Genomic DNA, 25,279 nt, shown 5'->3' with positions numbered 1-25,279 from the left:
TGCCAGGTGTGCAGTGGCAATCACATGAAGGAACACAGTTCCCAGGTGTGCCCTCTGTGTGCACTCTGTGGGTTTCACTCTCAGAGCCTAAGCAGGACAAGCAGTTAGAGGCAGCATGCACTCACAGCCCAGCAAGCCTCGCTTCTTACTCTGCCCTATCGTGAGATCCCACACGTCTCATGAAAGCTTCAGCGCCCCACACAAACACCTTCACCCTCGAGTCACCAGAGAGGGAAAAGACCACTCACGGCTGGTGTCTAGAATGCTTCCTGGAGGAATGGGATTCCCCACCCTTAGCTTTATGAAGCTATCATTGATAAGTGAAGATATATTTTGCTTATAATTTTAGTGCCTAAATACACTGTTATGGTCTGTTTGCAGACCACAGTCAATTAGGAAACACTCTCATCACCTCAGATAGTTTTCTTTATGTAGATAAATATGTGGTGAGAACATTAAGGATCTACTCTTTTAGCAACTTTTAGTATATTATTAACTATAATCATCAGTGACCAGGCTATACAAAATGTTTCTAGAAGTCATTTCTCCTAGCTAACTGAAACATTGAACCCTTCCGCCCACTTCCCTCCAATTCCCCCCCTACACCTCACCTCTCCCTGGCAACCACCACTCTAGCTTCTGCTTTTAGGAATTTGATTATTTTTTTCACATTTTCACATGTAAATGAAGTCATACAGAGTCCCAAAGTCCCTTACAAAGTTAAAGAGCACAAGAAGACTGAAGCCCATTGTGTCCAAGGAGACTTTGGAGAGCAGCCAGAGATGAGCTGTGCAGGTAGAGAAAGAAGGGCCCCGTAGCATGCCATCCAGAAAGCACATGTACCAACTCCTAATAGTGCCAGTTTCCTGAGCATCTCACTGTGTGCCAAACACAGTGTATTGACAACTATTACTTCATACCAGCTGCACAGCGACCCTATAAGAGAGGCAGATGTGCCCATTTCGAAGGTAAGAAACCAATGCTCAGACAAAATAAACATCAAAAATTTGAGGAATAGAAGAGACAAGATTTGAATCTTTGGCTACTTGACAGAAAACTCTTGTATGTTTAGCCATATCCCACTAGCTTGGATGCCTAACAGCCAACGAGGTGATCAAACAATGGACCTGGATGGTCCAGATGAAACACCTGCCCTTGTGCCCCCTTTTCAAACATCACTTTTCTATCAAGCTCCACTGTATTCCAGGGCTTGCTTCTCTCAACACCTCCAGGTCTTTCCCTACATTCACTCCTTTCACTTAAGCATCCTTATTTGAGCTTAATTAGGTTTGCACTGAGTTCATGAGCTACTGTGAACTTCATGGCTCTAAAGAGAAAATGGAGCTTTCTCACCAGGTGTTTATTACTTTCTCAAACCATCCCCAAAGCACTTTCAGATTCATTTCCAAGTTCCATCTGGTTAATGGGCACAGGTGAGAATGAGCAAGGGCTCCCCCTCTCCACTGTGCCCCACCTCAGTCCCCACCCACAGCATACCCAGATGTTCCCTACTCCACTAGCAAGATGATAACAATGAAATGAGAAAATTTAGAGACCAGACTTGGCCTCAAATGAGCCAAATTTAGCTATTCCATCTGGCTCTCCCCAGCTCTGCAAAGGATGAGAAGAACATATTTCATGAGAACCTACTATGTGCCAAGCACTGCACCTGCATTCTCAATCTATGCACTAAGATAATGGGGTGCAGAACTTGGGTTCTGTTCACTCACAGAGATTCCTTGCTAAGGATTTGTCTGGGCCTCGGTGTTCCCATAGGAAACTAGGGAAAAATTCAGTACTCACTTCCATGGCCTCTGTGACGATCATACGAGTTAGTGTCTGTAAAGTGCTCCAATAGGACTCAGTAAACATTTGTCACCATGACTACAGCTATTATTTCTAATAGCCTCATGACAGTTCTGTAAGACATGAATTTGCCTCATTGAAAGATAAGAAAATCAATTTGTAGAGGTAAAGCAAATTCCCCCCAGATTACCCAGGTAGGAAAACGATAAGTAACAGTAAGATCCTGACAGAAAGGGAAAGGAGGGGAGCGGTGGGAAGGGCAGGGGTGATAACAGGAAGGCAATGACAAGCAATAATGTCATAATGAAACCCATTATTCTGTATGCTAATTAAAAAATTTAGTAACAATAATAAAATAATCAATCCAACTTCCCTGCCAGCAAAGTACTTTCCCTGTCCCCCACATACCACTTGTAAGTCTGGTTGTCAATTTGACAAGATATAAAATCACCATGGAAACAAATCTCTGGGCATATCTGTGAGGGGTTTTCTAGATTAGGTTAATTGAGATGGGATGGACCCACCCTAACTGTGGATAGCACTATTCCATGGAGTGAGGTCCCAGGCTGAATATTTTTATTTGGAGTTTTAGTTATTTAATTATTTTTTGGTTTTTTTGAGGTGGGGTCTCACTTTAAGCCAAGCGGACCGGGAATTCACTATGTATTCTCAGGGTGGCCTCAAACTCACAGCAACCCTCCTACCTCTGCCTCCCAAGTGCTGGGATTAAAGGCATGATACACCAGGTCCAATTTTTTTTTATTTTTACTTTTTATTTTATTTTACGCATTTTGGAGAAAGTAAGCTAATCACCAGCATTTGACTCTCTGCTTCCTCAGTGTGTGCTGACTGAGACCAGCAGCCACTTGTGCTTCACCTTCCCTGCCATAATGGATGAAAACCTCAAGCTGGAAACTGAAATAAACTTTCTGGAAGTTGCTTCTGGTCAGCAGTTTTGTCTCAGCAATGGGAAAGTAGCTAACAGACCACTGTGCTCCCCTTTCTGTGGAACAGGGGCCCATAAAGGACAACAGCTGGCTTGTCTTGCCTTGTTTGTGACAGCCTCTTCCTATGGAGCCAGGCTGGCTAGAACTCTGGGTCCCACTCTCTCCACCTCCTAAGATGTTGGAATAGGATACAATTTTTCATAGAATAAACTTAGTCCTCTCTAAGGCAAAAGGACAAGGGAGTGGCCTCTGGAAGGTTTAGAATAGATGGCCACAGCCTTTGGTCACTCAGGAAATGCAGTTCTGCATTCCAAGTGTGAGCATGAATGAAAGAAACAGGGTTGGGAAGATAGCTTGGTGAGTAAGAGCACTTGCTATGTAAGCATGAACACCTGAGGTCCATTCCAAAGCAGCCATATCAAAACCAGGCATTTGCTGGATAGATGGCTTAGCAGTTAAGGTACTTGCCTGTGAAGCCTAAGGATCCATGTTCAACTCTCCAGATCTCATGTAAGCCAGATGCACAAATGTGAGGCAAGTGCAAGGTCGCACATGCCCACTACGTAGCACAAATGTCTGGAGTTCGATTTCAGTGGCTGAGGCCCTGGTGGGCCAATTTTCTCTCTCTCTCTCTCTTCCTCTCAAATAAAAAAAATAAGTAAAAATAAAAATAAACAGGCATGGCAGCTGATAACTGTAATCCCAGCAAGTGCTGAATGGGGCAGAGACAGGAAGACGGCTGGCAGTCACTGGACAGCCAGTTTGCAAAAAATGGCTGCTCCAGTTTCAGTGGAAGACTCTGTCTCAGGGAAATAAAGCAGAAAATAAATTAATATCCTCTTTGGCCACCACACACATGATGTGGGGCACATACATCTGCACCCATGTGTGCAAACACCATGCACACCACACGCACACGCACACACACCATTACCACCAAGAAAACAAAGAAGGTAAGCTTCATAAGCAGAGGTGGCAGCCAGGGATGGGGCTCAGAAGAGGTTTCCCAGGTGGGGAGCATTTGGGTGGTTTGTAAGGGATGAGGCAGCTTCACAGAGGAATGAAGGACAAACAGAAATTACCCCAAGGAGTGAATTCAAAAGACAAGAACCATGGGCACTTCAGGCTTATCCCAGAGTGAATAAGGTACCTGGTAAGTGCGGAGGATAAAGTGCTTAGTGGGAACAGTGGGCAAGGGCTTCAAGTGTCAAGAGAAGGCATTTAGGCATTGCTGTGCACGCAGCAGGAAGCCTCTTGGGGTTTTAAGCAGATAGGTGGCATAATCCAGGCTGAGATTTAGAAAGCTCAGTCAGTGGAGACTGAGTTGCAGAGGGAAATATTAGGAGGAAAATTAGCATTGAAGGGCCTCTCTTCACATGTGTGATCCTGTTCAACTTTCCCAATGATGTTAAAACCACAGTTTGCAAACCCACAGGCTGAGGACAAGATGCTGGAATGTTGCCTGCTCTCTATTTTTGTAAAATAACATTTCTTAAAATGCAATCATGTATTGCATACCATGTTTTGGTCCATAACACCACATACATTGACAGTGGTGCCACCAGGTGATGCAACCTAATGATGCTATTGCCATCTTAGACTATGGTGTTTGCATGATCAAATCACCCAATAACACATTTCTCAGAACATGATCTTGTTGTTAAGCTGGACAAGCCTGGAAAATGAGCCCTCATCCATTTATGTGTGGATCTGCCATTGCTTTTATGACACTCAGCAGAACGGGGGTTTGTGGTAAAGCCTGCCTAGCCTGTACATGCTAAAACATTTATGAACTGGCCCCTCCCAGAAAAAGCTCAAAATATTCCCATTAACAGTGGCTAGACTTATCCCCATTTTACACATGAGAAAACTGAGGCTCTCAGATGTTAGTCACTTGCCCAAGGTCACACAGCTTGCAGGTGAAAGCAGGACAGTGCACATGAGACCTGTGACAATTCAAGCATGAAACCAGGGAGGAGGCTCCCAAACATCTAATCCCAAATCTGCTGCAGAAGCCCCTTGCCCTCTTCTGCTCAGACCACCACCACTGCAGACAGCCCAGGGGACCCAGGAGCCACATTGTCAGTCAGAGCCCTCACTCTCATCCTCAAACCAGCATCAAATGACTAATTTAAAACTAATGCTTCCACCATGTCCACCCTGGCTGCCCCTTCTTCAGCTTATCACATCCTATTCAAATCCAAAATAAATTATTTCAGCTCTGCAGCTCTTTGGATAAAGAAAAAAATGAAATTAAAAAATAATTTTAAAAAGAAGAAAAAAGAAAGAGGAAAACCTTTGAAAGGACAGGCAACCTCCTCCCTTGCCCACAGGTCAAGACTTTTTATTTTTCTAAGTCCTCACTGACAACCTGAAGGAGAAGCTAAGCCCTGGAGGTCCTTGAGGACACTTCCTTCTAGACCCTAGACCTCCCATGTGCAACAGGACAGGACAGAAAGATGCATAGGTTTGGGATACAAAATGTATCCCTCTCTCCAGCTGGATAAATCACTGCTGGTGTCTTTAGATGACAGTCCCATGCCGGGGACAGGAATGGGAACCACTCATTACTTTTCAGTCATTGTTATTCACCTACTAGATAGATGCCAGGCACTGGGCAAGGCATTTGGCACACAGAGATAAATACAGGAGACTTTTCTCTTGCCTGCCATTCTCATCAAACTTTCAAACTCAGTTTTGAAGGCTTTTTCTCTTCCATCCTCACTATAGACTACCATAAACTCATTGGTGGAAGGTGAAGACAACATTATCAACAGCTTCATTGTATAAAAGCAAAACTGAGGCTTGAAGGGGTAAAGTAACTTACTCATGGCCATGCAGTGTGTTGGTAGCACAACAAACACATCTCATGTCACAGTGCCTGGTAAAATAACACAGTGGCTAAAACAGCCTGGGCAGACTGACTTAAGTTTGGTGGTCTGGGTGCATATTTCTTAACTTTTCTTGCTAAATCTTTCTTTGACCATTTCTTAAATGGGCAAAACAATCTCTGTCTTGTGGAATCATTGCCAGGAGTAAAAACTGAGCAATAGAATTTAATATAGATTTTGTTGTTGTTTTGTATTTGTTTTTGTTTTTGTTTTTCAAGGTATAGTCTCTCCAGCCCAGCCTGGCCTGGAATTAACTATGCAGTCTTTGGGTGGCCTTGAACTCATAGTGGTCCACCTACCTCTGCCTCCCAAGAGCTGGGATTAAAGGCGTGCACCACCATGCCTGCCTTGTTAGTGTAGTGTTTTAAGCACCATCAATTCTCGTTGAGTGACTTTTTTCTGCTATTGATGCTGGATGAGAATGGCGGCAGGACTGCAGAAGAAGAAGAGGAAGAAAGACAAGGAATGGAGGGCCATAGTGGTGATTAGTCAGCATCACAGCTTGACCTCCAGTGGCCTTTCCCCACAGCGCTTGATCTCTCTCAGTGAAATGAAAAGAGATCCAAGCTATGGTCCTGGCTGAACCATGGACATGGATGCACTTACCGTCTCATTGCTTGACAAAGATCCAGCCAGAAGCAGTTTGTTGGGAAGAAGGGTTTGTTTTCAGGATTACACAATCCAGAGACAACACCAGCAATGGCAGAAGAAGCTGCCTCACTTCCACAGAAAATTAGCAAAGAGATAACTACCCAAAAGCAAACATGAACAGCCAGCACTCAAAACTGCTCTGAACATACCTTAGGGATAGGCTACAAAATTCATCCCCAGTGGCACCTCCTCTTGCCCAGCAGGGTTTTGCCCACTGGATACTCAAGTTGTAAGCTTAATCAAAAAAAATATACCAGGCTGGGAGGGCATGCATTCACATTCAAATCACCATATCAGTCAGACATAGTTCATGAACTTGGATAGGTCCTCCCATCTCTCTGGTCTGTCCTCCCCACCCCCACAAGTTATGACGATGGGCAAGGGAAAGCTTCTTTTTTGTGCAACTGGTTGAGACTTGATGCCACAACAAGAGAAGAGGAACCCAGGCCCCCAGGTTGAAGAGGACTAGGGAGAAGGCTTGAGCAGCAGGGATGTTTTATAAACCAAACACCTCAAGCGTTGTGAAGGACACTTGCCTGCTCCACACCCTGGCAGTTTACATGCCTCTATTCTGTCTTCCTTGATTCAAGCAGAATTGTTGACTGGAAAGGTGGGACGCATGGGGCAGAAGTATGGGGCAAATCTCCCAAGCACTTACAGTGACTTTGGTGCTTGGTACTACTGTGCTTGGTGCTACCTTGGGGGACAATTTCCTTCAGGAACTTAGTTAGAGACCTTTCCAGGAGCACATATGTTAACCATCCAGTGCCTTGCTCAACAGCAGGACCCAAGGGCATCTTCTCCCATCTGGCTCTTGCTTTAGGCTGCTGTGGTATCCACTCTTAAGTGCTTTGCCTGGGGACTGGGGTCTCTAGTCAGATAAGCCAAGGTGGATACTTTGCCATTGCAGCCTGTCCAGGGAGATTTACAGAGAGGAGCCAAGACTGCAGGCAAAAATGAATGATGCCCACCAGCTGCATAACGAGGAAGAGCCTTCACTTGCTCAGCCTCACTTTCCCACACATGGGCTCTCACCATGGCTCCTGGGGATGCCAACTGGTCCCTCGGCAGTGGCTTTTGTATTGTTTCACTTCCTGACTCCTTCAAGAGGTCTCTGAGATTGGAGGCTAGGAGATAGCTGAAAGCACCTGCTGTATAAGCCTGGCAACCAGAGTTTGGATCCCCAAAACCCATGTAAAGCTAAACATAAACAGTACATGCTTCTGTCCTCCTAATGACCATTGGTGATAGGATGAAGGGTCAGGAGAACCCCCAAGCTCATAGGCCAGCCCTTTGCTGCTTCATGTAGGAAGACTGCTCTCCACAGTCCAATGCCCCGTAAGATAGCCAGCCTTTCCTCACCCCAGAGACCACCTTCTTGACAGATACCTCCAAGTCAGGCGAGCCCCACGTGCCCCAGCTCTGCCTCTGGCCCAGTGGAAAGAGAAGAGTCTTGGAGCCTGACCACTTGAGTTGGGTCTCTCCCTGAATGCTCAGGAGTTCAGGCCTCACCTCTGGACAATGGTGTAGCCTCCTGCAATATGCAGGAAGGACTTGTTGCAAGAGCTGAAACCCCAAGTGGATTGATTGTCTTGGACTGTTTTTCTCTTCCCTCCGTGCTTATCTTGCTCCAGGCAGCTGGTTCAATTAGGCTCTGATAGACTTATTTAACCCTTGCCTCTACTTCTTCAGGGACATCCTTTGGTCATTGTTTTACAGAAGAATGCTGGGGCTACATGGGCACCAGTGACATGCTTGGGCCACCTGGCTCATATTGGACAGGGCTTTGAGATCAGACACCAGTTCCTATGGACCACCCTGTGCCTGTACAAGTGCATTAATGTGCTTTCTGTCTTTTAAGTGTGTATATTCATATTCTTATGTTCACACATGCATGTGCATGTGGAGGTCAGAGGTGGACATTGCGTCTCCCAGGATCACTGTCCACTTTATTTTTTGAGATAGAGTCTCCCACTAAGCCCAAAGCTTGACAAGGCAAGACAGACAGCAAGCCCTAGGAATCCTCCTGCTTCTGCCTCCTCTACCACTGGATTACAGGTACGTGTTGGCACACCCAGAATGCTAGGTGAATGGTGAGGATTGGAACTCAGGTCTTCATGTTTGTGCAGCAAGTACTTTACCCACTGAGCCATCTCCCAACCCAAACAAACTTTTCTTAATACCAAGTTTGGGGAGCAGGTATTCTAAGCCGTGCCTTACCCAGATGACCCTGGAGAGAGTGGGACCAGCCCTTGGCCACACAGCTCCACTTCTCCGTGGCCAACAGGAAGAAGGGAGGTCCTACTGGTCCCCATGCTGGAGATATCTCCCTGCCCTCCAGCTGCCTCTTCTCCTAGCACTTGGTTATTTTAAAAGGACATAAGAAGGAAAAAAAAAAAAAAAACTTCATGAAATGTGAAACAGAGATGAAACTGATCGAAGACATCACATTGGTATTAAATTATGGATCGAGCCAAGCCTGCAGTCAGCTCCCTCCCCACTCTGGCCTCCTTGCCCACCCCTGGGCCAGCCACTGACAGCTTGTCAGGAAAGGTGATCCTGCACCTTGGGCTACTTGCTAATGGGCTTATTATGCTGTTGGGAGGGAGGAGGTAGGCAGGGAGGAGATACCTTGCTGTAACCTCCAAATCTCTGTGAGGACCATCCACCTTAGGCCTGGGATGGCTGGGCCATCTAGCATGGAGGCAGGAAGGGGGTATGACACTCTCCCTCACCTGTGCCCTGTAGGTCTGGGATGACTGGGTCTTCTAGAAGAAAGAGGGTGTGGCACCCTCCCTCACCTGAGTCCTGCATACCTGGAATGGCTGGGCCTTCTACCATAGGAGAGAGGGGATGTGTCACCCTCCCTCACCTGTGATCGGTCATGCTTGGAAGGGTCACATAAGGCCTGTATAGGAAGAGGTCTCTCGCTGAGATTTATCTAGACCTGGGCTTCAGTTCCAGCTATATTAATAGCTATGCCACCTTAGGTAAGTGCCTTACCTTCCCTTAATGTTTGTCTTCTCTATAACAAAACTAATAATATGTCAGCAATAACAAGGTTTTGGGACATATCTGTTTATTTGGATTTAGTTGGTGTTGGTTGGTTTGTAGCCCATGTTTGGAAAACACAACTCTCCTGCCTCACCTTCCAAATAATGGCATATAGGTCTGTACCACCATACCCAAAATAATTGTACGAGGTTCTTGCAAGACACAGAAATTTAAGGGTGACGGCCTCAGGGGTGAAGACTAGAACTTTATTTCAGATATCTACAGACTACTGAGTGATGGAATGTCAGCAAGTAAGCCATCAATTAATTTTTCGCTAACTAAATAAATGAATACATATGTAGCTCGACCTCTAAAGAAACTAACGATTGCAAGAAAGAGAGAGGTGACCAAGAATGTCCTTAGGTTTCCCTTCTAATAGTCAAGACTTGGGTCCCTGACTGTAAATGCAAACAAGGCTAAAGATTATAGGTGAGTCACCCAGGTGAAAGGAAGTGGCACACAGGAAAGGGTCAAACACTGTTCCAGAAACATCTGTTCTGAGCCAAGCAGTCTGTCAATAGAACTTTGTTCAGTTGTCAGCAAGCCCCAAGAAGAGAGAGTCCCCAACTTGCAGCTGAAGCAAGTTAAAATTGCAAAAGTAGAGTGTTCTGCCAAAATAACACCACTAGGTCCTCCTGGCCCTAAACCCCAAGACTTCTCCATGCTGAATGGCAAGCCCAGATCAGCTGCTGTCTTAGGACGTGGGATGAGAACTAGATTCTAAGGCCCAGTCTCATGTACCTTGTGGCAGTTACCAGAACCAGTTTATGGAAGAAACAGTTTATTTCAAGCTTACAGTTTCCAGAGGAAATTTCATCATGAGAGAAGAAGCTGGCTCACATCATCATCAAACATCCCTAGCAGAGAGAGAACCAGAACTCAAGCTGTACACACAGCTAGCACCAGCAAACACAGGCTGACTCAGGACTCAGGAACCACCCCCAGTGACACACCGCCTCTAGCAGAGCTCCACCTGCTGGAAACTAAGTAGGAAGCATAATCAAAAAAATACTTGAGGCTGGGCTGGAGAGATGCCTTAGTGGTTAAGGTTTGCAAAGTCTAAGGACCCAGGTTTGATTCCCCAGAACCCATGGAAGACAGATACCATAGTGGCATATGCATCTGAAATTTGTTTGCAGTGGCTAGAGGCTCTGGAATGCCCAAATCCCCCCCCTCCCTCATAAATAAATAAAAATAAAAATTTTAAAAATACCTGAGGCTATGCTGGGTGGGGTGGTACACACCCTTAATCTCACCACTAGCACTCAGAAGCCTGAGGTAGGAGGAACACTATAAATTGGAGGCCAGGCAGAAACTACATAGTGAATTCCAGGTCAGCCTGAGCTGAAGCAAGACCCTACCTCAAAAAAGGGGGACTGAAGGGTTGGCTTAGCAGTTAAGGTACTTGCCTTCAAAGCCAAAGGACCCAGGTTCAATTCCCCAGGACCCACATGAGCCAAATGCAGAAGGAGGAACGCGCTTCTGGAGTTCATTTGCAGTGGCTAAAGGCCCTGATGTGCCCATTCTCTATTCACTCTCTCTCAAATAAATAAGTAAATTTTTAAAGCCAGGTATGGTGGTGTATGCCTTTAATCCCAGCACTACCCAGAGGTAGGAGAATCACTGTGAGTTCAAGGCCACCCTGAGACTACAGAGTAAATTCCAGATCAGCCTAGGTTAGAGCAAGACCCAGCCACAGGGAAAGAAAAAAGGACAAATTTACATTCAAACCACCACATATCTGCTGTCCGTTCAGGAATATATGTCAGGACATTGCAGAGGCCAAAAGGTGCAAGGAAAGGAAAATGGATTTTTCTTCCTGGAAGGGGAAGGGAAGTCATAGGACAGGGTCCATGAATGATCCCCCAAGCCTCTCTTTCCTCCTCTAACACCAGGGATTCCCATCACCTGTCTCATCAGGACTGTATGAGCTGGTGCAGGGTGCCCTGCAGAAAGCCTGCTGCACAGAAGGCACTCGTGTCAGCTGTGGTCCATGGCCTCTGCCCATAGCTGCCAGGGTGATGACACCACCCCCAGGAGCTCCATGCAGGTGTGTGAGCACCGGACAAGGATGAGCTATCATCACTAATGTGCATGCAGGATGCCCTTGTGTGTGATAAAGTGGGAAGGGGATTAGAAAGAGAAAGGCATTGAGAGAGGGACAGAAAAGAGGAAAATATCTTCTCTCTCTCTCTCTCTCTCTCTCTCTCTCTCTCTCTCTCTCTCTCTCTCTCTCTCTCCGTATGCATATGGCTGTCAACTTATAGGTCTTGAGAGCAGGTACAGCTAGGGTGACTATACGCCTGAAAGTAAAAGTAAAAACATTAAAAAGAAGGCAGGAAAGTCTGTACTTGCAAAAAATCAAAGATGATCTGACTTCTTATCTCTTGCCTAGTTTGCAAGTCCTGTTTTTCCACAGACAACCAGGACCCCCTACTGGGATGGAGGCATTTCATAGGATTTAAACATTGCAGTTGGTCAAATTCAGCCCCTGGAACTTGGTGTCAGAGTTAGCCTCTCCCTGAGACAGCCCCTAGCCCTAACCAACCAGCTGTCCCTCTGGTTCACCTGTGCTAGAAGACAACCCCCCACAATAAGGTTATAAATACCTTTGCAAGGGGAGGGCAGGCTCTCTGAGCACTTGGGAACTTCCAGCTGTGGGTGAGTTTTTCCCTGGCTTGGCCCAGACCCAGCCAGGTTGAGCAGAGTGGAGAGCCCCCTATCCCTCACTCCCCACTTGGGTTCTTTATCCTCTCTAGCTCCCCACATGGCAGGAGCTCAATGAACTGTCTTTTCTCTCTTTTCTTGTCATGTTTTCCCAGGCCCTCCACATGGTATCTCCAACCATGTGGGTGCCTTTCCTTGGATCTGTACTTCCCTAAATAAATATAATAATTTAATAATTATCCTTCTCAGTCATCCTTTTTATCCAATTCTTTGCTTAAAATTAGAAACAAAACTAGGGCTTGGGGTTCAAGGAAATACCCAGACTCTAAGCACCTCACTATAGTCTCTCTGCATGTTTCTCTCTCCCCCTTGCTCCTCTTTGCCTACCTCTCTATCTCTTGGACACTCTGCTTCTCTGCCTGTCTTCTCTGTTTCTCTCTCTCTCTCTCTCTCTCTCTCTCTCTCTCTCTCTCTCTCTCTCACACACACACACACACACACACATATGTGCACATACACATCCAATAGAACCTCTTATGCACACCTACACACAAGCCTTCTTGAAACAAGCATGGTCTCTTAGATACCCCTTGTGCTCTCCAAATAGTCACTTCCTGCTCCAGATACCATTATACATCATGACCCAGACTGCTTCATGTCACTCAATTACCCAATCATCCAGCTGATCTCTAGATTCTCACTCCAGGAACACCAGCCCACCCATAGTGCATCACTCTCTTCCACCACCCACAATGGGCTTCTGCGAGAGCTCGGGTTCTGAGAGTACAATGACAGAGTACATGGTCTGCACACGCACTAACAGGGAACCCTTCTTTTCAGCCCCTGATATTTCCCTCCCTGTAGTAGAACAATAAGTGCAACTCATGGCACAGAAAAAACTCTGAATATGTTTTCTGAACTGGAAAAGAGAAAGTGAGCATGCTCAAAGCAACTCAGATTTCAATAAGCATGAGCTGAGAGCACACAGTTCCCCTCCATTACTCTCCGCCCCAAATCCTGCGTTAGCAGGCTTTTGTGAAGCATGTCCCCAACCTGCCTGGTCCTCGTCTAGATGGGTGGGGCACAGGGGAGGCGTGTCCTTGGGGGTTATATCGCAACCCACCTTCTGTGTGTCTTCTCTGCTTCATGGCTACCAGACAGTGAGCAGCTTTCCTCTGCCATGTCCTGCTTCCATGATGTTGCTGTCTCACTACAGGCCTGAAAATGATAAATCCACGGAATGAAAACTGGAAGTAAATCCTTCCTGGGCTCAGTGGTTAAGTGGGCTTCCAATGCAAGCACGAGGGCCTGAGGAGGTTTGAAACCACCAGAGTGGGAATCTTCAGGTCCCATATAAATATGCAGGTGCAGCCACATGCACCTGTAAGTGTCATGGAGGAGCAAAGACTGAAGAATTGTTGAAGGCCTGCAAGCTCCAGCATCAGTAAAGAGACTGGCTCAAAACAAGCTGAGGCAAAGGAGTGATGGAGCAGGACACCCTACATTTCACTGTGGATCAAGCACTCCACCCCCACTTCAGGTGAGCATGTGGGGAACCACACCATACCACACACATCATAGTATACTATAGGCACACAAGCAAACAAATACATGAAAAGTAAATAAAATCTTCCCTTAAGTTGTTTGTGTCAGGTACTGTGTTATAGCAATGAAAAGCAAACACAAAATCTTCACACTGAGCTACAATGTGCCTCTGAGTCTTCGACTATATACACATATATTCACCAAGACAATTTAAGCCCAACTACAACCTTACACACACACACACACACACACACACACACACACACACACACATTTCCACATCTCCATGCCAATTAAAATCCATTCCAGTATGCACAATATACAATCTGCCCCACATATTAATCCAATGTTGTGTGGCCACCCATCCTCCATACACACACACACACACACACACACACACACATTCTACGTATTTCCTTCCCTACCCACACTCCCACATCTTCCCCCACCCTAGATCTCTTTAGCATAACTCTCCAATGTTCTCTCTCCTACCTGACTTGGGCCTCATCCACATGATCTCTCTGTCAGTGCTGGCAAAACCAGGTCATATCACAAAGCAATTTTCCCAGCCCGCCAGATTTTTTTAGTCAGCTCGCATACAACTAACAGGACTATCTTCCCAACTAATCGGGAAGAAAATCTGGTGGACTCAATTGCTGCTGATATGCATTTAAATGGCTGCATCTAGGAGGGAAAGCTAAATGAGAGTTGAAGGAGGCTGGGACACTGAGGGAAATCGTGTTGTAATAACTGTGTGAGGCGAAGCAAATCAACAGAAAGCTATACACTCGCTGGGGAACCAGAGAAGGCTACTGTAACACTTGTGCTCAGAAACTTATTGGTATCTTCATACTTCTAATATAATGGCATTAGTGTCACAGTTCCTTATGTGTAAGTCTCTCCTGCTACACATAATCAACAGAAAGCTATTTTCCAATATGTGTGTATGTGCGTGAGTGTGTGTGTGATATGGATGTGGGTACAGGAAGAAGATATGTGTTTAATCATCTCCTTTTGAACTAGATGCTATCATGCAACTGTACTGTACAGAGGGAAGCTGCATTTGAAGACCAAACAGACCCAAGACAAAGGTGGCTTTGACCAGATGACTTAAGGAACATTCATCGCCTCATCTATAAAAAACATAGATAAGGATTAGGACCTCTTAAAGTTGAACAAGGATGCAGAGATCATTTAAAAGCACTTGGCAAATAATGTGCATTTCCTTCATAATTGCCACCAACAGGCCTGGGTTTGAATCCAGCTTCTAGTTCTTACTGAGTGACCTTGAATTAAGAATTTAGCCTCTATCTTCCTCGGTTTCCTCCTTCAGCTGTCCCGTCCTCCATGAACGCCATAGTGCTCAAAACAGCACCCACACTGTGCTGAAGCTCAACTCACCTTCCAAGTGATTTCATCATCAATACTATCATAAGTCAAAGATGCTAAAGTTGCCAGTCTTGGGACTGGAGAGATGGCTTAGTGGTTAAAACACTTGCCTGAGAAGCTTGAGGACCCTTGTTCAATTCTCCAGTACCCACATAAGCCATATGCACAAAGGGATGGATGCATCTGGACTTTGCTTGTAGTACCTAAGGCCCTAACATGCCCACTCTCTCTCTCCCTCTCTCTCTCTTTCTCTCTCTCTCTCAAATAAATTAATTAAATTAATTTTTTAAAGTCCTGTGACCCATTTTCTTTCTCTCTCTCATAAATTAACTAAATTATTTTTTTAAAGTCATGTGACCAGGTGTTGCCAAAAATATTTAATAAGACCAAGTGGGTATGGAGTGGGCTTGCTGGTTGTTGGCTTGAGTTGTTTCTCGGGCACAATACAGTGAATCTCTTCCCTTTGATCTTCAGTTTCTAGATATATGATAGATAGATAGATAGATAGATAGATAGATAGATAGACAGACAGAAAGACAGACAGACAGACAGACAGATAATAAATAGACAGACAGATACATGATAGATAATAGTTTGCATTAGACAGGGACAAGCAAGAAAGCCATTCTATTCACACATGGCAGAGACACTTCTTCCCGTGACACAGAATTCAAGGAACCTACAAAAACAGAATGTGTGAGAGACAGGAAATCAAGCCGGGGTGATGGGAAAATGTGAGCTCGAGACATCTATAGAAGTCGTGAGAAGTTTGAATTTCTACAGAGAAAGGTGTAAGAATCTGAGCCAAATGTATCCAGATCTCAAGGGGCCAAGAACTCCTAACTCCCATCTGTAATATGAATATATAGAGGAGGAGAGAAGGAAATATGCCAAGCTATTATGAAGTGGTTATACAATTATGTATAATCTTTTTTTTTCTTCCTCAATCTTCTCTAAATTTGCTAAATTGGCAACAGTGAATATATTTTATAATCAGAAAAAATGCATTAAGAGTAAAAAATCACCAAGTGGAATCCTGAAAATGACTGCAGTTCTTGTCGGAATGAGATTGCAGAGGCTCAAGACAGGCTTCTAGGTGTCTGGCCCCACATTCTAATAACAGCTAAAGGTGGAAAGCAGCCATAGACTTGGACTCCTGTCCACACAACCATCTGTATCACAGACACCTGCAGGCTCTTTGCTGTATACCCAATTCCCACTGTGCTGCAGTTTATACCTAAACATGGGGTTTGTCATTAGCCCCACCATGTCTCATGGTGGAAGACCTGATCTCAGCCTCTGAGGGTCCTTGCTATCCCTGGGGGTATGGGCCACTGGCCACCAAAGTCTGCCCAGGAGGAGTTGGGGGGCATGGGGGCAAGGTGAGTGCGACGGGTAATGAACCACCCAAGAAACAGTCTGATGGGTAGCACTCTGTCTCGTTTATTCAAAAGGGGAGTGGGTTTATAAACACTTGGGAAAAGTTGAGAAGGCACATGCAGACTACAAGGTAATTAGACGCAAAGGTTTATGGGTTTCTGTCTAATTGGCTGGCGTTGGAAGGCAAAGGTTGTGAGGGGGAATTTGCAAGGGAGATAACAGAAGCGACCAGAAAAGCTGCGTGACCTAAGCCACGTTTTGGATGGCTACAGCAGTGGGGAGACTATTTACTGCCATATAAGGGTCTCCTGGGCAGCTGGCCACAACATCAGGAACTGTGGGGGCGGGGAGGCAGAACCTTAGACTACGGGATGCTCAGGTTCTTTGGAAGAGGGCAAGGGCCACGGGTCTGCTTCCTCTGTGAGAAGATGAGGCACACTATGACCTCGCAAGAAGGGAGGGCCAGCTCTGGCGCCAGAGTGGATTCCCCATAATAAGGTCGGCTGCATCCCCCACAAACCAAGGTCCCCGGCCATGTCCAACAGCGCAGGCTTGCTTTCTCACAGTCCCAGCCCAACAAGTCCCCTCTCCCTGATAGACTAGGACATGCATGCCACCCACTTCTTTTCCTCATGTCACTATTACATTATCTAATGTTTCCTGGACGTGATCCATGGGCGAGGCAGCATTTTCAGAGCTTTGTATATGCACTTAAATCTTACACCAACCCTATAAGATATGTATTATCATTGTCTCCAGTTAGTAGGTGACACACTGAGACATCTCAAGGTGTCCCAGATCTCAGCAGTCAAGAGGCTTAGGCAGACTTTAGCTCTGAACTCAATGACATTGGGCTCTTCGGCCTCTCCTGTGGTTGTGGGAGCTCATTCTGGGCTGGGCTCCCTGGTTAGTGGTGCAGACACAGAGAGGAACAGTACCTCCCTTCCCAGAGCTTGATGGGTGCTATGGATAAGGGCATGAAGTGTTGCAGGTACTGCACTGGCTTCCCTGCTGTGAGAGCTTGGCACGTCAGCTACCTATGCTGTTCTTTGGTTTCCTCATCTGTAAAGAAGGTGGAAATACTCCGTACCTTATAGGGCTGATGAGAAGACTAAGTGATTTAATGCAAGTAAGAGACTTAGAAGAGTGTCTTCTAAGTATAATGCAGGGGATACCAAAAAGAGGAGTGGTGAGCCCTCCATATCCACAGAACCACATCTAGAAAGTCAACCAAGCACGGGGTCAAACATATACAGAAAAAAAAAAATAACTTGCATCTGTACTGAGCACATACAGACTGTGTTTATCCTATCACCAATCCCAATACAACTAATTTCATAACATTTACATCAGATTAGGTATTATTGATAAGCTAGAGGTGATTAAGGTATACAGGATGCATTCTGTAGGTTATAATTCAAACTCGACACAAACTTTGGCATGTGTGTATGTACATCAAGTGCATTTATCATATTTGTGTGTTTGTGTGGGGAGGGTGCTTGTGTACACATGTATGCATGTATGTGGGAGCCAGAGGTTGACATGGAGTGTCCTCCTCAGTACTTCAACCCTTCTTCGTTTTGGAGACAGGGTCTCTCAATGAACCCAGAGCTCACCAGTTTGGTTAGACTAGCTGGGCAGTGAGCCCCAGAATTTCCTGCCTCCACCTCTCCAGTGCTAAGGTTAAAGGTACACCACCATGCCCAGCATTTTTACATGTGCTCTGGGGACAAAACTCAGGTCCTCATGGTTGCATGGCAAGTGCTTTACTCACTGAGCCATATCCCATCCACCATTTTATATAAGATACCTGAACATTGGTTTGGGTATCCAAAGAGGTTCTGGAACTCATACCCAGTAGATATCAAGGATAACAACTTAATGCTCTCCAGAGTGGCCAAGGGACGTCAGAGCAGTATCGAGGACTGAATAAGCATGGTGTAAGGAAAGCACCTTAGCTTTCCAGGCACTGAGCAGAAGGCATGGACGCCATGGTCATGTGCTCCCTCTCCCAGGGCGTTTAACCATACAGTGTTTCCCCTCCACCCAAGAAGAAGGACATTGCTCATGTCTACAAACCACTTTAATTTGTGCCCTCTGGGGTGGAAGGTAACTGAAGACTTTGCAGATTTGAGCTCTGTTTAGTGCTGGCAAACCACAAACTTTGGCTTCAAAGAAAACAGGCATTTGAAAAGCTTATGAAAAGGCTTATGAGGCTTCTTGTACATCAAAAGCACCTTACAAAGCAACATTTTGATGAGTTAAGTGCAAATGAATCAGAAACACAAGGATTAAATTTCTCTTGAAACACACACAGGTTTAAAGATTAAGGGGAAGTTGCCTGGCAAGACGTGTTTGGGGTTAAACACTGCAAAGTAACTCAAGTTGGTTCCTGCCTGCCACTTTTCCATTATTAATGTGCTAGCAAAATAATAATAGTTTCAATACTGCTTGATATCATTTTAGCCCATACACAGTCTATGGGAGACTTCTAAGTAGGTATAAAAAATAAAAATAAAAAATTAACATGTGAACTAGGTGTGGTGGCACATACATGTAATCCAAGCATGCAGGCTATCAAGGCCAGACTTGTCCACATAGTCCACTTATCTGAAAAGTACAACTTAAAAGGCAATGATAGGTGAGGACTTAGGTTGCGATAGCAGAGACCTCTCTGTTGAACTAGTTTCCCTCTCTCCCTCTGTTCACAGCCAGACCACATCCCCCAGGCTATGTTTCAGCCTATGACCAGAAGATGAGTTATGTCACTTCTAGGCCTAACCCTTAAAAATCCCTCATCCATGCATTCTTCTGTTATCTCTTATTCCCCAGCTGCACATGGACCTCGATGGCAGCATCTACTTTATTCCCTCTGCCAATGGGAAGCAAACACAAAATAAACCTCTATGAAGCCACCAAAGTCCCCAGGCTACTCTGTTATAGCAGCCAGTGTCAGTTCAACCAAGAAAGATAGAGCAAACGCCACATACAGAAGCATTTTGGACCTTAGATGGGGACACCAACATCTTTGTCTCTACTCCACATGCTCCACCGGGCTCTGAAAAGTCTCTTGCCATCCTCTCATCTCAGTTTCTCCAGTGGGAAAATGGCAGAGCAGATAATGTGAGTACAGAAGTCTACTGACGATGTTCTAAATAACCAATCGCAATTTGAACTCTATTCTAATGAAAAAAGAAAAGGTTTATGAAATACTTTCTATTTCCCAGCCATTGGGGCTGCAGAGATAAATAAATCTAGTCATTTGGAATATAGTCCTGAAGAAAAAAAATACTATGTTCATAGTAAAACAAATAACTAAATAAATGAATCAGCCAATCACAGAGGGCAACTGTTCTGCCAGTGGGGGAAGAGAGCACAGGTAACAGTCAGTAGGAGGCAATGACACTGGAACGAGGCTTGGAAAATAATGGAAGGTTGTTATTGGGCTTGCACAGTAGAGGCCGATTCCAGACAGATCCAAGGACTTCACAGTTGAATGGTCCTTTATTTCACAGATGGAGAAGCTAAGACACAGAGGAGTTTCTGATTAGTTATAATTTTCTAGAGTTGAAGTCTAAGTCAGGACTGATAAGAAAAAAATAAAACGGGGATGTAGGAACTCCTAGGAGGTAAGATGAGATTTAAAGGCCACACAACAGACACCACTCGCCTTGTGTGCCCACCAAACCATTTTATCTCTACATTGACTTCACAAACTCACAATCTCCCCACCCATTTATTCAACAGAGGCATAGAAATTTTACAATGGCCTCAATTACAACCATATCTTTATTTTATCTTCTATTTTTATGATGTGTATACATATGTACATGCATGCATAGAAACGTGCATGTGTGTAAGGGGGACATGTGTATACAAGTGGGCATGCACGTGCATGTTGAAGCCAAAGGAAAACCTCAAGTGTCATCCTTAGTTACCATTCACATGTTTTTGAAGCAGGGTCTCTCTTTGTCCTGAAACACACTAATTAGGTCAGACAGACTAGAGGGCAAGGGAAACTAGTTCAACAGAGAGGTCTCTGCTATTGCAACCTAAGTCCTCACCTATCATTACCTGTCTCCACCGCTCCAGCACTAGTATTGCAAACACAGGCAATCACTTCTGGCCTTGTATGCTGGGGGTAGAGTATATGTAGTGTATGTACATGTCTGTGGAACCCTCTGTGCTCGCCTGTGGCACGTTGTATTCGCCTATGGTGGCCAGGGTGGAATGCCTGGTGTCCTTCACCAACACTCTTCCAGCCATTCTCACTTGACCTGGAGTCTTTTACAAATCCTGGACCTTGCCAGATTTTCACAAGCTCCATCGATTCTCAGGTCTCTGCTCCCCTACAGGACTGGGTGATAGTCAGTCATGCCCACCTGTTTATGTGGGTTCTGGGGATCAAACCCAACGGGATCTCTGAAGCTTCTTAAAGCCCTCATGCTTGCACAGAAAGTGCTCCTAACTGCTGAGCAATCCCTCTAGCTCCTACCTGGAATTTTATTTCTATTTTATTTTTATTTGTTGTTGTTTTTGAGTTAGGACCTCATTCTAGCCTAGGCTGATCTGCAATTCACTCTGTAGTTCCAGGCTGGCCTCGAACTCACAGTGATTCTCCTACTTCTGCCTCCTGAGTACTGGGATAAAAGGTGTGTGCTCCACCATGCCCAGGTCTTAGTTGGATTTTTTTTTTTTTTTTTTTTTTTTGGCATGGATTCTCAGGATCAAATTCAAGTCCTTGTCCTTATGAGACAAGAACTTACCTAATGAGCTATCTCTCAGCCCCAACTTCATATTTTTAAAAATGCATTCTCTAATTTTAGTCTGGTCATGATCCAACACCTTGTTTACCTTCTCATCTCACACAGATATTGGGCCATAATAATGTCAATGATCCCAACAAGTCAGGGATTCAGCTAATAAGCAGAACAGGTACAAAGACATAGCCTGAATCCTGCCACGGAGGGCAATCCTCAGGTCATCTTATCCCTATACTCATGTCAGGATTGAGCCTCTAAAGCAAGCAGGGCAGTTTGGGGTAAGAGGGTCTATATTCATTTTCCACAGCTGATGGAGTAGAGCACAGTGACATCAACAACATAGTGTTCGTGGTTTACAGTTATTGGGTTAAAAATCCAACATGGGTCTCACTGGACTGAAATCAAGGTGGTACCAGTCTGCATTCCTTTCTGGAGGCTCAAGGGGAGAATCTGTCTCCTTGCTTCTAGGGATAGCCTGAACACCCCACCAGCTTCCCTCTGTGTCCAGCAGCTACTACACAGAGGACAGAAAGGATGCACAAAGGGTCAGCTAAAGTCAGAAAGTGAGTCCTCTCTGAAATGCCAGGAGGTCAACACTAGAAAGGGCCATGGTCCAAAGGCAGAGACTGTGTTGGCAATCAAGCTTCAGCTTATGTGACAGGCTGTGGGGGATTTAGAAGAGTGCTGGGAATGGGACTCTTCAAGCCTGTTCTAGAACATAGAATACGAACCTAACATGAAGTTTGGACAAGAGAGTTAGGTATTCAAGGTCTAGCACAGGTATGTAACTGCTCCTCCATGGGGGTATCAGTGTTTTCTCAGCATCAGAAGAGCCCTCTGTGTTATTAAAAACCTTTTCTGGCTCAAATTTGTCTCCTTCTCAGAGTTTCCATCCAATTCTTCACTGGACTTCCAGCCACTGTGCTTTCCCCAAGATAATTTCAGAGAATCACAGGAGGTGACCACCAGGTCACTCTTCCTTCATGCTGCCACCTTCTCATTCAAACCTCACAGTGGGAGCACTTGTGTTGTGGGACTCTGTAGCTTTGCTACAGGGGAATCTGGAAAAACAGCAATCCTAGTGTTGCAGTCAGGTTCACATTGCTGGTAAAAATCACCCAACCAAGAGCAGCTTGTGGGAAAAAGAGGGGTTTTTTTGGCTTACAGGCTCGAGGGGAAGCTCCATGATGGCAGGGGAAAATGATGGCATGGGCAGAGGGTGAACATCACCCCCTGGCCCACATAAAGTGGACAATAGCAACAGGAGAGTGTGCCATACACTAGCAAGGGGAAACTGGCTATAAAACCCATAAGCCTGCCCCCAACAATAAATACACTGCCTCCAGGAGGTGTTAATTCCTAAATCTCCATCAGCTGGGAACCTAAGCTTATGGGGGATACCTCAGAACACCTAAGTTTATGGGGGACACCTGAATCAAACCACCACCACACCTAGCATCTACCATACAATATGTTCTCTGTTCACAAGATTGGAGACTAAAAACAAAAAAGAAAATTTACAACCCATGGGTAACCATAGCAGGTGGAGATACTTTCAGTTCCAAATCACAGAATAATCAATCTCTTTAAGTGACCTGAACAATAAGGAAAAAAAATGTATTTCCTCACATAACAGGATATTGACTAGGAGATGACTCCAGAAATGGTCCAGAGGATTAACTTGAGATTATGCCAACTTTCTGCATTATTCTTCTCCAGCTATTATCTTGACCACTAGGCTTGGCCCTCATGGCTGCAAGATCTCTGTACATTGACGACATTGCAATGTATAAGTCCTATGCTGTGATTGTCCAATTTCTTCACTTCTTCCTACATTTATAGCCTTTACCTGTTCACCTAAATGGCAGAGTCTAGTTCCCAAATCCATAACTATAGACAAGACTTATGACTTACATTGGTCAAATAAATGTAGATAAATTGGCAATGTTCTCAAGGCCTCGAGACTCCATGTGTATATTTACTTCTTAATCCTCTGCAATCACTATGAGAGCATGCCTTGAAGGAACAGAAACATGCAACTCAGTCCTTGTTGCTGTCAGGTTTGCAGTGCTTGCAGAAAACACTTGACCAAGAGCAGCTTATGTGGAAAAAAGGGGGTGTTATTTTGACTTACAGACTCAAGGGGAAGCTCCATGATGGCAGGGGGAAATGATGGTATGAACAGAGAGTGGACATCACCTCCTCACCAACATCAGGTGGACAACAGCAGCAGGACAGTGTTCTGTCAAGAGGAATCTGGCTATAACACCCATAAGCCCGCCCTCAACATACTGCCTCCAGAAGGCTACCATTCCCAAGTTGCCATCAGCTGGGGTTGTAACATTCAGAACACCAAAGTTTATGGGGGACACCTGAATCAAACCACCACAGTCCTCCCAGTTGCTCCAACTGACAGCCAATCAGTGGACCTATGAATGTGTACAGAAAACTCAGTCCAGATACATCACAGTTTCAACTAAATCACCAACTCCAGAGTCAGGAGCTCAATGAATGCTTATTGCTCTAAGCTACTGAGGCTTGTTACCCAGTGCTATGATGGCAGTAGATAATTGATACACAAGGCCATGCTGCAAAAGAGGCTGGGGAGATAACATCTGATAGTCTGTTCAGCTTTGCTAAGAAGAAAGAGAGATAGTTACTGAGTAAGCAACCAACAGAGTCTACCATAGCAGCCAAGAAGAAGGACAAATGTTCACAAGGTCAAGAAAAGATGAAGATAACACTAACTGCTTCTATGTCATTCTTCAAGAGGGACTGGCCAGTGGGTGAAGGGTTAAGGAGGCAATAAGATGAAAGTAGACAGGTCCTTGTGCAGCCAAGATTTATCGGGCCTTTCTGCTTGAGTTGTGATGATAAATACATCAGGGACCATATTATCAGCAAGACAATTGCAGAATCATGGGATGGTTTGCTGTAATACAGAATTCATGAGCTTCTGGAAATAGTTTCTATTAAGGCACTTTTCCCAGGTCACTTCGGCAGAGTTTGACTAGCCATATTCTAATGCACAATCCATATTGAGTTGAATCCACATGGCTAAAAAAAAAATCCCTCAGAGAGATCACACAATTCACCTCAGTGCAAGGTCCAAATCAAAGCCCACAGTAAGACGTGAAATTAACCTCACTTCCAGTGTGAGTTTTCTACAGTGCCTTGCACTGATGCTACGTTTTTCTTTCTTGATACTAGAGATGGAACCCAGGCTTTCATACATGCTAGACTAGATAAGCACTCTACTATTGAGCTAGACCCTAGCCCCATCTTTACTTTTATTTTGGGACAGAGTCTCATTAAGTTGCCCTTAAACTCATTGCATAGAGCTGAGGAGATTGCTTAGAAGTTAACTTGCTTGCAAAGCCTGCTAGCCTAGGTTTGAGTCCCCATTACCCAGATGCACAAAGTAAAGCCAGAATCGTGAATAAATAAATATTTTTCAATTCTATTTATTTATTTATTTATTTGAGAGAGAGACAGAGGCAGATATATATAGAGAGAATGGCCATGCCAGGGCCTCTAGCCACTGTAAATGAGCTCTAGATACATGTGCCACCTTGTGCATCTGGCTGTACATGGACACTGAGGAATCAAACCTGGTCCATCAAGCTTTGCATGAAAGCACCTTTAACCAGTGAACCATCTCTCTGGCCATAAATTGAACTTGTTCCTCTCATGATTTCAGTAAATGGCATTTAAGCCAGGTGCCTGGGAGTCTTTTGGAGTCTACCACTCCTTCACCCCTTTAATGTTCAATATTATCAACCTGATTGCCTTGAGAAGTGAGAAGTTAGCAAAGCATACCTCTGCGTGTGACTGTAGGGATATTTTCCAGAGGACTAAGCAGGGAAGACCCATTCTGAATGTGATAGCACTGTCCCATGGGCTGGGGCTAAAATGGAATAATAGGGGGCATGGAGAACATTCATGGGTACAAGCACTCTCATTCTCTCTCCCTCTCTCCTGATCACCATGAGATGTCCTCTCCCCTGTATGGACTAAAACCATGAGCCAAAATAAAATATTCCCTCCATTAAGTTGTCTTTCTTAGGGATTGTAATGCAACTAATACAACCTTGCCTATCTAGTTTTTGTTTAGTCTCCTTAAATATCAGTTATTCCAGTCTACCTCTATGTTGCACTCCTGGCCAATACATCATCTCTGAACTGG

This window comes from Jaculus jaculus, chromosome 1 (assembly GCF_020740685.1).
Source record: "Jaculus jaculus isolate mJacJac1 chromosome 1, mJacJac1.mat.Y.cur, whole genome shotgun sequence".
Taxonomy (NCBI): Eukaryota; Metazoa; Chordata; class Mammalia; order Rodentia; family Dipodidae; genus Jaculus; species Jaculus jaculus.
The sequence above is the reverse complement of the archived record's forward strand: the minus strand, read 5'-3'. Positions refer to the sequence as shown.